The sequence below is a fragment of the Heptranchias perlo genome, unplaced genomic scaffold (assembly GCF_035084215.1).
Source record: "Heptranchias perlo isolate sHepPer1 unplaced genomic scaffold, sHepPer1.hap1 HAP1_SCAFFOLD_60, whole genome shotgun sequence".
Classification (NCBI taxonomy): domain Eukaryota; kingdom Metazoa; phylum Chordata; class Chondrichthyes; order Hexanchiformes; family Hexanchidae; genus Heptranchias; species Heptranchias perlo.
In genome coordinates, this window is record NW_027139623.1 from 5,809,572 (window position 1) to 5,822,771 (window position 13,200).

General features: G+C 44.1%; 1 protein-coding gene and 4 non-coding genes across 5 annotated transcripts in view; 2 read left to right on the plus strand and 3 right to left on the minus strand.

The window, feature by feature from the left end:
* Positions 1-13,200, plus strand: part of LOC137316839 (zinc finger protein 229-like) — a 330,353-nt gene that overhangs the window by 84,677 nt on the left and 232,476 nt on the right. The gene's annotated exons all lie outside the window — the stretch shown is intronic.
* trnaa-ugc (transfer RNA alanine (anticodon UGC)) lies at positions 10,693-10,764 on the minus strand. Its single transcript has one exon. It is a non-coding gene; the product is annotated as a tRNA-Ala (tRNA).
* trnaa-ugc (transfer RNA alanine (anticodon UGC)) lies at positions 12,189-12,260 on the minus strand. The gene has a single exon. It is a non-coding gene; the product is annotated as a tRNA-Ala (tRNA).
* trnaa-cgc (transfer RNA alanine (anticodon CGC)) lies at positions 12,733-12,804 on the minus strand. The gene has a single exon. It is a non-coding gene; the product is annotated as a tRNA-Ala (tRNA).
* On the plus strand, positions 13,054-13,125 carry trnaa-cgc (transfer RNA alanine (anticodon CGC)). Its single transcript has one exon. It is a non-coding gene; the product is annotated as a tRNA-Ala (tRNA).

Below are 13,200 nucleotides of genomic sequence, written 5' to 3' on the forward strand. Positions count from 1 at the left end.
ATTGGAAGAGGCTGTTGGAGGCCGAGCCAGTAAGTGAGATTCGGAGGGAGACAAGGAAAATGGCATAAGAACTGGAGGGGAGACAGCAACACGTGGTTTGGAAAAGCGGATCAAATGAAAGAATGAATAAGATGCAGAGAATTCAATGAAGCGGGAGGAGAGGCTGGGATTCACCGGGAGAGACTGCAGTTGGAGGAAATCTAATCTACTCGTCCCAGTAACACAAGGCAATTAATGAATTCAAATTTTATTTTTTGTGGTTATTGGTTGCATAATATTTCCAATAAATTCACTTTGCACATTCAATTAAAATTAAATTAAAATCCAATTATTAAATTAACCTCGTTCTTTGAAGCTGACACATGGCTTCTAGAATACAGCATCCTAATAATTCAATGCTATCAAAAAATCACTGATTTTATTCATAAAATACATTTCAGTTTTGTTTATTTATTCAGTCAGTAAACAAGTGAACGGAATATTCACATAAACAGACTGAGGACCTGATAGTGATAAACACACCCGGAGAGAGTACAATAAAACTCTCACAATCTGACAACATCATAATAACACCTTCAATTCACATTTCATTTTCATAATTGTACTGGATGTTTCAGTAATTCATTCCGGTGAATTATTCACATCGCTGTCGCTCTGTCTCTCTCCCCCTCTGTCCCATTCTGTGTGTGTGTATCTCTCTCTCTCTCCCTCATTCTCCATGCGTCTCTCTCTGTCTCTCTCTATTCCTCTCGATCCTTCTCTCCCCCTTTCGTTTTCCATCTCATTCGCGTTCTCTAACGCCCATCTCCAGCTCTCCGCACTCTCTCTACTCTCTCTCTATGCCGCTTTTCACATCCGAGTAAATCCTAACATCCTGCGCCTGCTTTCTCTTCACCAGCCCCGTGTTCCAACGATCCTATTCTTAGTGTCAGTTTGTTAAATGGTGAAGTCTCTGTGAATGTTTCTTCAGACCATCCAAGTCGCCACCTGTTCACCTACACTGTTCACTTCATCTACAATGTATGGAATAAACAGAATCGAATGCCTGTTCCAGACACACCTCACAACAATTGAAATTCCTTCTCCTGTAATTATAAAGTACAGCGTTAGATGGCGGCATTGTGCAATTAACAAAACACCAACATCACCGCTGCAACTTATCATCTACAGATAAATAGAAAGGCTCCTGATTCCAACAGATAAAGTTCAAACTGATACAACATAACTTCAAAACATTGCATTTTACAGTGAATTCATCCACAGTGAAGCAAAGAATGAGATGTGAAAGAATCAGCAGCAAACTCAGTTCAGCAGCCAGACTTCTGGAGCTGCGACAGACACACACAAAACGAAATATTTCATAACAGTGAGAACCAATAAGTAGATTGAAATCCCAGTTAAACTGAACCATGTTATTGTGGAGGGAGGACATTGCACTGCCTCCTTGTAACACTGAGACCGTGAGCTGTCTCATTATCAATCACTGAAAACACATTTATGGAAATATATTTCACAACATGAAACTGTTCCAGTTCCTGATGGTCTGATACCAGCTCTTAACCCACACACCTGATTCCAATGCATTCAGTACAGAGAATAATCCAGTAACAATGCCAGGGTTGGATAAACAGTGTTCACGGCAGAAATAATGCAATTGCTACAGGACCGAAGGATGGACCGTTATTCCACAATAAATTCAGTGCAGAGAATAATCCAGTAACAATGACTGTGTTGGATATGTAAAGATCATAACAGATATAATTCAGCTGTTACAAGACTGAACGTTTTGAAGTTAAGGACATACCATTAATCAACAGTATATTGAGTACAAAGAAGAGTTCAGTAACAGTGCCAGGGTTGGAAATACAATGTTCATTACAGATATAATGCAGCTCCGACAAGACCAAAAGAGCAGAGACTTTAAACAATCTATCATTCAACTGAAATAAGAGAACGGCTGGCTGCGTAAAATATGGTGGGAGAAAAAATAATTAACCAAGTACAGCAGCACAGTTAACACCGATTTACAATATTCACAGATGAGATAACGGCTTACCTGGAACTCCAATGGCTGCAAGAACAGGATAGCAAATGCGTTCAATCTGAAAAATTGCTGAATATCCCATTTCTGTGAGAAGCAGTGACTTCTGTTGAACTGAAAACCGCAGCTCCGGCAGGCACTCTGAACTGATACATTGCAACAAGCCCTGATTTATACAGAGGATGAATCTCCACTGACACGGTTATACCCTGGATCATTGCTATTACTTACAGTCGCCGAAACAAATACATTGCATCAGCAGCTTTGTCTCCAATGTAAATAATGACGTGGATATATCGCAAACATCTCAATGTCCAGAATATTATCTTAATGAGACCTCTCTCAGGAATAAAGTTAAAAGCTGTGCTCAGAAAGGACTGGTCCAACAACAATGAGCGGCTACATTTACAGTTTTCATATAATTGTATTGATCATGTTCACTCCTGACGATTCATCTATAAATTTTACCGATTTCTCTGAATGTACACTGAATCCAGGGGCACAAACAGACCCGTTTCACTGTTCCTGCAGATTCTCGGTCAAAATATGAATTTTGTGTCTCTGGCACAGGGACAATTAAAGGGCACGTTGAGGATTGTAGCCGAGAAATGACAGTGGGTGATATTGGGGGTTGGACACTGAACGAGCTTTATTGCCATTCCTCTCTCCGTTATTTTACTGCAGATGTTTACCCGTTTATTTTACATTGGTTGATGGCTCCAGTAAATTGGTCCGGTGTAAACCCCGCTTCCCTCACCCGCCATCATTCATTCCTCAGCCAATTGTCATTGAAACCCTCATCAATGCCTCTGTCCCCTCCAGACCCCATTCCTCCAGTTCACTCCTGACGGCCAGCCACCCTCCACCTTCCAACCAGCAGCAGGTCCTGCTCGGTCTCACTGACCCTCACTGACTCCTAGTTCCTGATCGCCCAATAGTTCACATTTTCATCCATGGCCCACCTCTCCCCATCTCCGCCCTCTCCTCAACACCGACAGGAAACCCACCCGTCACCTCCTCATTCATCGATCGTTGGCCTCTTTTGGTGGGACTACCCTCGCTTGGTTCCACTCACCTATCTGATCATAGCCAGGAGAAGCTTCTCTTCCCACCCTATCACCGTTATATCAGATGTCTCCAAAGGTTCAATCCTTTGCTCCCTCCTCTTCCTCATCTACATGCTGCCCTTTGGTGACATTGTCCACAGACATGGACCAGTTTTCAGCTGGACTTCCAACTTCTTTGTGTTGTCAGAGCGACATCCTGTTTAGATGAGCCACGAATTCAGCCAGGAAAAATTGGGAAGTCATGATCTTTGACCCCACAATCTCCACATCATTTCGACTGATTTCATCCATTCTCCTCGCTTTTTGATTGGAGAGTCCATCACTAATCATCCAAATCCTCAATTGCTTCCAGTCTCCTAAGCCTGTAGTTTATTTTTATTCTTTCATACACTTAAATCCACCGGGGCCTCACCCCTCCCTATCTCTGTAACCTCATCCAGCCCCGCAGCCCCTGCCAAAGACTCTGCTCCTCCACCTGTGGCCGCTTGTGCAGCCTCAGTCCATTTGCCCTACTTTTGACAGCCGTGCCTTCAGCCATATCCACGCTCCAGGATTCCCACTCTATGCCACTCTATCTCCCTCTCCACCTTTCAGGTTTCAGCCGTGGTTCACTGGCAGCAGTCTCGCTTCTGAGTTAGAAGGTTATGAGTTCAGTCACAGAGACTTGAACACATAATTCAAGCTGACATTGCAGTGCATCACTGAGGGAGCACTGGACTGTCGCAGGTGTTCACTTTCTTAGGACATGTTAAACGGAAAACCTATCTGCCCTCTCAAGTAGATGTAAAAGATTCCACAGAAGTATTGGAAAAAGAACAGGGGAGTTATCCTGCTTTCCTGGATAATATTTATCCCTTAACCAACATTACTAATCCCTTGCTTCATGATTTTGTTATCCCTCCTAATATCTCCTTCTTTGGCCGGGGGTCCATTTTTGTCCGATTATACTTCAGTAAATCGCCTTAGGATATTAATCTATGTTAAATCCGCTGTATAAATACAAGTAGTTATTGTTATATTTTACCATCCTCCACTCTCTTCATCTCACCATTGGCGGCCATTCCTTCAGACAACTAAATTCTACTTTCAAAAACCAACCTTATTCCCTCCGTCTGTCCATTTGCTTCTCTTCATTTTACACCCTCCTTACACCCACTCTTTGACCAAGGTTTTTTCACCAGTCCTCCTGATATCTTCTTATTCCTTTAGTGCCCGTTTTTACCCACCCCTCCGTGAAGCCCCCTGGGAATGTTTATTACATTAAAGGCGGTCTGTGAATGCGAGTTGTTGTTAACTTTCATTGGACTGTGTTCATTAGTTGTCCACTGAATGAACAAATGTAATTTCTGGGCTAATATTTTTGTACCAGAAAAAGATTTATATAATAGACGGACTTGTTGAGATAAATTAACATTGGCCATTACTTGTGGACACTGTATTGTTCGAACAACATAACTCGGTTTATCTACAACCATCGCATTGCAATAGAGGGCATTCTAGTGCATGGATATCGCTGAAGGCAGGGCTGTCAAAAATGGGACAAATGGACTGCGGAGGCAGCCTTTAGGGAGTCGTCTATGTATAATGAGACCAGTTACAGTGACCAGGGTGAAGGTTTATTAGTTATTTGTCTTTTCTCTCTTTGGTAAAACCTGGTTTACTTCTGGCTCGGGCTGATAGGAACATATAAACATAGAAAACAGGAGCAGGAGTAAGCCATTGGGCCCTTCGAGCCTGCTCCGCCATTCAATATGATCATGGCTGATCCTCTCTCTCAATACCATATACCCGCTCTCTCCCCATACCCCTTGATGCCTTTTGTGTCTAGAAATCTATCGAGCTCCTTCTTTAATATATTCAGTGACTTGGCCTCCACAGCCTTCTGTGGTAGAGAATTCTGCATGTTCACCAGCCTCTGAGTGAATAAATTTCTCCTCATCTCAGTCCTAAATGTCCTACCCTGTATCCTGAGACTGTGACCCCTCAGCCAGAGGAAACATCCTCCCTGCATTCAATCAGAACTTTATACCTTTCAATGAGATCCCCTCTCATTCTTCGAAACGCTCGTGAATACAGGCCTAGTTCACCCAATCTCTCCTCATGCGACGGTCCTGCCATCCCAGGAACCAGTCTGGTGAACCTTCTCTGCACTCCCTCTATGGCAAGTATATCCTTTCTTAGGTAAGGAAACCAAAACTGCACAGTATACTCCAGGTGTGGTCTCACCAAGGACGGGTAAAACTGCTGTAAGACATCCTCGATCCTGTACTCAAATCCTCTTGTAATGAAGGCCAACATACCATTCGCCTTCCGAACTGCTTGCTGCACCTGCATGTTTGCTTTCAGTGACTGTTGTACAAGGACACCCATGTCCCTTTGTACATCAACATTTCCCAATTTATCATCATTAACATAATACTGTGCCTTTCTGTTTTTGCTTCCGTCACGTTATATTGCATCTGCCATGTATTTGCCCATTCATTCAACTTGCCTAATTCGCCTTGAAGCCTCTTTGCATCCTCCTCACAACTCACAATCCCACCAAGTTTTGTGTCGTCAGAAAACTTGGAAATATTACATTTGGTTTCCTCACCCAAATGATTGATATATATTGTGAATAGTTGGGGCCTAAGCACTGATCCCTGGGGCACATCACCAGTCACCGCCTGCCACCCCGAAAAAGACCCATTTATTCCTGCGCTCTGTTTCAAAAGACCCATTTATTCCTACTCTCTTAATATGATGCAGCTTTATGAGTGACTCTCTTTGGTTAAAGCCCGTAGATCCAGAGTACAGTCTGCAGTTTTGACGGCCATTATAGAAACTGCACTCAACGCATAGAAAGCACAATGTTCATTGCCTCGAATGAGGCCAGGGAAGGGAAGCTGTATGAGGAAAGACGTGAAATTCCGGGAATTTTTCGATGGAAATGGAGGAGAGGAAACTTAAATTTCGAATCATGAAGTTGTTTGATAGAGTAATAGAGAATGATTGTATCCTTTGGTTGTGAGGATCAGTGATAGAGTAATAGAGAATTACTGTATCGCCTGGTTGTGAGGATCAGTGATAGAGTAATAGAGAATTACTGTATCCTCTAGTGTGAGGATCAGTGATAGAGTAACAGAGAATTACTGTATTCTCTGGTTGTGAGGATCAGTGATAGAGTAATAGAGAATTGCTGCATCCTCTGGTTGTGAGGATCAGTGATAGAGTAATAGAGAATTACTGTATCCTCTGGTTGTGAGGATCAGTGATAGAGTAATAGAGAATTATGTATCCTCTAGTGTGAGGATCAGTGATAGAGTAACAGAGAATTACTGTATCGCCTGGTTGTGAGGATCAGCGATAGAGTAATAGAGAATTACTGTATCCTCTGGTTGTGAGCATCACTGATAGAGTAAGAGAGAATTACTGCATCGCCTGGTTGTGAGGATCAGTGATAGAGTAATAGGGAATTATTGTATCCTCTGGTTGTGAGGATCAATGATAGAGTAATAGGGAATTACTGTATCCTCTGGTGTGAGGATCAGTGATAGAGTAATAGAGAATTACTGTATCCTCTGGTTGTGAGGATCAGTGATAGAGAAATAGAGAATTACTGCATCGTCTGGTTGTGAGGAGCAGTGATCGAGTAATAGAGAATTACTGTATCCTCTGGTTGTGAGGATCAGTGATAGAGTAATAGAGAATTACTGTATCCTCTGGTTGTGAGGATCAGTGATAGAGAAATAGAGAATTACTGCATCGTCTGGTTGTGAGGAGCAGTGATCGAGTAATAGAGAATTACTGTATCCTCTGGTTGTGAGGATCAGTGATAGAGTAATAGAGAATTACTGTATCCTCTGGTTGTGAGGATCAGTGATAGAGAAATAGAGAATTACTGCATCGTCTGGTTGTGAGGAGCAGTGATCGAGTAATAGAGAATTACTGTATCCTCTGGTTGTGAGGATCAGTGATAGAGTAATAGAGAATTACTGTATCCTCTGGTTGTGAGGATCAGTGATAGAGTAATAGAGAATTACTGTATCCTCTGGTGTGAGGATCAGTGATAGAGAAATAGAGAATTACTGCATCGTCTGGTTGTGAGGAGCAGTGATCGAGTAATAGAGAATTACTGTATCCTCTGGTTGTGAGGATCAGTGATAACGTAATCGGGAATTACTGTATCCTCTGGTTGTGAGGATCAGTGATACAGTAATAGCGAATTACTGTATGGTCTGGTTGTGAGGATCAGTGATAGAGTAATAGAGAATTACTGTATCCTCTGGTTGTGAGGATCAATGATAGAGTAATGGGGAATTACTGTATCGTGTGGTCGTGAGGATCAGTGATAGAGTAATAGAGAATTACTGTATCCTCTGGTTGTGAGGATCAGTGATAGAGTAACAGACAATTACTTTATCCTCTGGTTGTTAGTATCAGTGACAAGAGGTCAACAATTCCAGCTCATAATGAAAGAGTTTAATTTTAAATTCTTCACGCAGAGATTTTTTGGAGCATGGAATATTTTACCATCGGGAATGGAATAACCAGAAAAGGTACAATAGCAATTTTTACCATGGTATCATTTAAGAGAAAATTGAATACATATTTGAAATTGATGAAGATAAAGGGCACTTGGGAGAAAGTTTGCCATTGCATACATTTTGAATTGCTTTAACCATGAGCTGGCACTGACACGATGGGCCCCTGTTCTGTAATCCTCTAAGCTTCATGTTTCTCCTAGATTGTGATTTGTGACGTGCTTGAATGATCCTGGAGGCCGGTGTGCTGCCCCGTGTCTAACAATATGACGGTGTAACCCAGGGATGTAACAATAGTTCCCGCTTCTAATCTAAACTGGATATTCATGTTCCTGCACTGCCCAATGTCTAACAATATGATCGTGTAATTCAAGGATGTAACAATAGTTCCCCTTATGATTGGAACTGAATATTCATGTTTCTGCACTGTCGAATATCTAACAATATGACAGTGTAAGCCAGGGCTGTAACAATAGTTCCCTCCTTATAATCTGAGCTGGACATTCATGTTTCTGCACTACCGAATACCTAACAACATGATAGTGTAGCCCAGTAATGTAACAATAATATCTCTTTATAATCTGAACAGGATATTCATGTTTCTGCACTCTCCAATACCTCACAATACTATAATGCAATCCACGAATGTAACAATAGCTCCCCCTCTATTCTGGCCTGAATATTCGTGGTTCTGCACTACCCAATATCTCACAACACGACCGTGTAACCCAGGGATGTAATTGTAGTTCCCCCGTGTAATCTGAACTAGATAATCATATTCTGCACTGTCCACTTTCTAACAATATGACAGTGTAACGCAAGGATGCATCAACAGATTCCTTTTTAAACTGAACTGTACATTCGTGTTTCTGGACTGCCACATAACTAATAATAACACAGTATAACCCAGGGATGTGACAGTAATTCCCCATATAATCTGAACTGGATATTCGTGTTCTGCACTGCCCAATATCTAACGATGCGATAGTTTAACCCACGGATCTAACAGTTGTCACCCATGTGATTAAACGGACAGTGGCAGCGCGGATACAAAATTGACTAGGAGACAGAAAGCAGAGAGTAATGGTGAACGGTGTTTTTTCAGACTGGAGGGAAGTATACAGTGGTGTTCCCCAGGGGTCACTATTAGCACCACTGCTCCATATGATATATATTAATATCCTGGACTTGGGTATAGAGGGTATCATTTCAAAGTTTGCAGATGAAACAAAACTCGAAAAGTAGTAAATAATGTGGAGGATAGTAACCAGTCTTCAGGAGGACATGGACAGACTGGTGAAATGGGAAATACATGGCAGATGAAATATAATCACAGAAGTGTGAAGTGATGCATTTTGGTAGGAAGAATGTGGAGAGGCGGCTCTTCTTTTCCCAGTGAGTAGTGAACCTCTGCAATGCGTTGCTGGCTGATGTAGTGGGTGCTGACTCTCTGTCTGCCTTCTCCAGGGAACTGGACCGGTTTTTGGCTGGGGAAGAGGTCGCAACATATAAAAAGTAAGAGGATTTACTATTAACGTGCTTCTGATCCATATGATCTCCTGGACTGATTTCGATCACTTGAGGGGATCGGGGATGAATTTTCCAGTGTATTCTATCCCCTAAAGGCACAGGATTTTTTCTCAGGATCTTTGCCTCTTCCGGGAGATTCCATGGCTGCGGGCGGGGGGAGGGGGAGTAAGTGTCAGTAATGATGCTCCAGCCATCCCGAGTGAGGGGCAGGCTTGATGGACCAGCTGGTCTTTTACTGCCCGTCATTTCCGTTTGTTCGTGTGCGTCCCCAGCTCGTCAAGGTATTTTCAATGAAGCGATCGTCACACAAACCCACTCCTGCGGCATGTCCTGCGTCTGTCTTTCGTGAAACGAGACTCAATGTCTGTGCGTCTCACGTTATTCTCCTCTGAAGCTCAAGGGCTCGAAATATTCTTTCAGGCCTCTGCTGCAATGTGCCTGAGAATTTCTCGTCCCGTCCAACCGTCCGCTACGTGACGAGGTGGCTGTTGTCTGCTTGGAGCACAAGAGGAGATGATTTTAAGCCCAGTAAATCATTGGGTGGTCTTAAGACAGTGAACACCCAGTTCTTCTACCCTTGGTTATAGGTCTATTGGATTCGGGGTTGCAGCTCAGTGGTATAGCGCCTGCTTTGCGTGTATAAATTTCTGGGTTCAATATCTAACACCTCCACCATTTATTTTCACCAGAATGTCCAACAGAAAGACGAATCGTGCTTTCAGAGGGAAGCGAGTTCCAACTTCTGAGACAAACATTCAATTGTCCCGAAGCAGGATTTCATCTCACGGTCCCCTCAGCAGCTCAGCTCATAACAGCCGCCGACTGACCAGAATTCAAAAGGTAAAGTGTTTGGGCATAGAACCTGAGACCTCACACACGCGAAGCATGCGGTCTTTCACTGAGCTCCATCACCAGATAATAACGATCTCGAACCAAGTGTAAAATGACTGAGTGCCTCACTTTCCTAAAGAAACCCGAGGACTTAATCTGCTGAAAAGCATTTCCTCTTTTCAGATACTTGAGGTATGCGGACCTGATACTAGTATTTTAATTCCAGATTGTATTTAATGAATTCAATTTTTAATTAGTTGAAATTGAATTCCCTCGTTGCCGTGGCGGGATTTGAATTCATGAAGCTGGATTATTCGATCAGGTCTCGGGATTACCAGTCCAGTAACCTAATGATACCACCGAACCCGCTGGGTGAACAGAAGAAACCAGGTCTCGTCACTCAGAGAAATGAGAAAGGGAGCGTTGCGAAGAAAGTTTGGGAGAGAGGAGAGTCTCCTCGGGCTGTGCCGACCAGCATTTCTGTTTTAGGTCGCCGTTCTTCGAACTGCTCGCTGGACATTGCACCGTCACACATTCCGATCAGTCGGTGGCTGTTTTGAACTGAGCTGCTGAGGAGACCGTGAGATGAAATCCTGCTCAGGGGCAATTTGATGCTTGTGGAGCCTCAGAGGTTGGAATTCGCGGCACACCGAAATCAAGATTCGCCTTTCTGTGGGTAATTCTGTTGAGAAAATAGCTTTGGAGATGCTGGGGATTGAACCCAGGACCTCATACATGCAAAGCACGCGCTCTACCACTGAGCTACATCCCCAGATAGGAGCACATTCCAACGAAGAGCTGATCTCCTTCATTTTATGTGACCACAAAAGATTTTTTTTGGGCTTCAATTCATCTCCTTTTCTGCTCCAAACAGACAATTAAACATGAAGTTTGCGGACCTGATATAATTGTGGGTGAACGGAAGAAACCAGGCCTCGGCACTCAGAGCAATGAGAAAGGGGGCGTTGAGAAGAAAGGGTGGGAGAGGGGGAGAGCCTCCTTTGGCTGTGCTGTCACCATCATTCCGATTTCAGGGCACATTTTTCGAACGCTCCCGTTATCAGTCACTTTGCTTACGGTTGGACGGGACTAGAAATCCTCAGGCACATTGTAGCAGAGGCCGGCAAGAATATTTCGAGTCCCCGAGCTTCAGAGGAGGGTAAGGTGAGACACAGACAGCATTGAGTGTAATTTCACTATAGACGGATGCAGGACTTGCCCCAGGTGTGGTTTTGTGTTTAAAGATCACTTCACTGAAAACACCTTGACGATCTGGGGTTACAGACGGACATGATGGTCAGGAAAAGACCAGTTGGTTCATTAACCTGCCCCACATGCCTGGAGCATCGTGACCAGACACTTCCTCCCGACAACACCCGCCCCGCCCACCGGAAACATGTAATCTCCTGGGAGCGGCGACAAACTGGAAACAAATCCAGCGCCAATAAGGAGGGGAAATTCTGGGAAATTCCTCCCCGACTCCCTCCGGCGATCGAATCGAGTTCAGTGGATCACACTGACCATGTGTAGGTTAACTGTAAAACCACTCACCTTCTATATGATGCGATCTCTGCCTCAGTCAAGAACTGGTCAAGATCCATCCAGAAGGCAAAGAGAGAGTCAACACCCACCACACCAGCCGGCAATGCATTCCAGAGACTCAGTACTCTCTGGGAAAAGAAGAACCGCCGAACATCCAGACTATTCCTACCTCTGTGTAGTCTGAACGCCTGTCCGCTGCTCCTCCCCGATCTGTGAAACTGGGAATAATCTATTTCTTCACTCAGAGGGTGGTGAACGTGTCGAATTCTCCACCATAGGATACTGTGGAGGCCAAGTCACTGAATATATTTAAGAAAGACAGATTTGTACACACAGAAGGCAACAAAGCGTATGGAGAGAGAGCGGAAATGTGGTATTGAGATAGAGGATCAGCCATGATCATATATAATGGCGGAGCAGGCTCGAAGGGCCCAATGGCCGACTCGTGATCCTATTTTCTCTGTTATTATTTCTGGGCTCGCTCTCCAGCCCCGGGATGGGAGCCATTTCAAAGGCGCGTGCGTGCTTCCATTGAATTTTACCGTGTGCAGAGCGTTCGGTTTTCCTCGAGGTGAAGAAACCCTTTCCTGTCCTTGTGGGTGAAGGTGAGGTGAGGACAAGAGGGTCTTTTCAAAATTCGAAACATAAAGCGCTTGGAGATGCCGGGGATTGAACCCGGGACCTCATACGTGCAAAGCATGCGCTCTTCCACTGAGCTACATCCCCTACCCACAACTACTGCAAATTTAGAATAACAAAAGTGGGCTTCCCGCTCTGTCTCTCCCGGACAACGCGATGCCCAGTCGTCACACGTGCTCACAATGTTCAACCTCTGCTTCAGTTCACGGGGTTTCTGCTCCTCTTTACTTTGAACTTTCCAAAAACAATGTCAGCGGAAATAAAAAATATATATAATTGCCACTACTCAGTAACGAGGTTCACATCCAAATTCTGAATCATAAAGTGAGATGGATGAATGACACAGCGTCAAACAAGAGCTGGGAATGCTCGCTCGACATTGCACTGTCACACATTCCAGTCAGTCGGCGGCTGCTATGAGCTGAGCTGCTGAGGGGACCGTGAGATGAAGTCCTGCTCCGGGATAATTTAATGCTTGTGGAGCCTCAAAAGTTGGAACTCGCTGCGCTTCGAAAGCGCGATTCGCCTTTCCGTGCGTAATTCTGATGAAAAATATTTTTGGAGATGCTGGGGATTGAACCCAGGACCTCATACATGCGAAGCATGCGCTCTACCACTGAGCTACATCCCCACACAAGAAATCAGTCTAACCAGGGAAAGAAGAGCTGATGCATTCCAGAGACTCACTACTCTCTGGGAAATGAAGATCCGACTAACATCCAGCCTATTCTTACCTCTGTGTCGTCTAAACGCCTGTCCCGTGCTCCGCCCCAATCTTTGAAACTGCAAATAATCTATCACGTGGCAGATCCACCTTGGACGGGCTCAGAAAATGAGAACGGTCAGTTCTTCTTTCCTTGGTTAGCTATTTGTTGCATATGGGGATGTAGCTCAGTGGTAGTGCGCATGCTTCGCATGTATGAGGTCCTGGGTTCAATCCCCAGTATCTCCAAAAAATCTTTTTTCATCAGAATTACGCACGGAAAGGCGAATCGCGCTTTCTGAGCGCAGCAAGTTCCAACTGTCC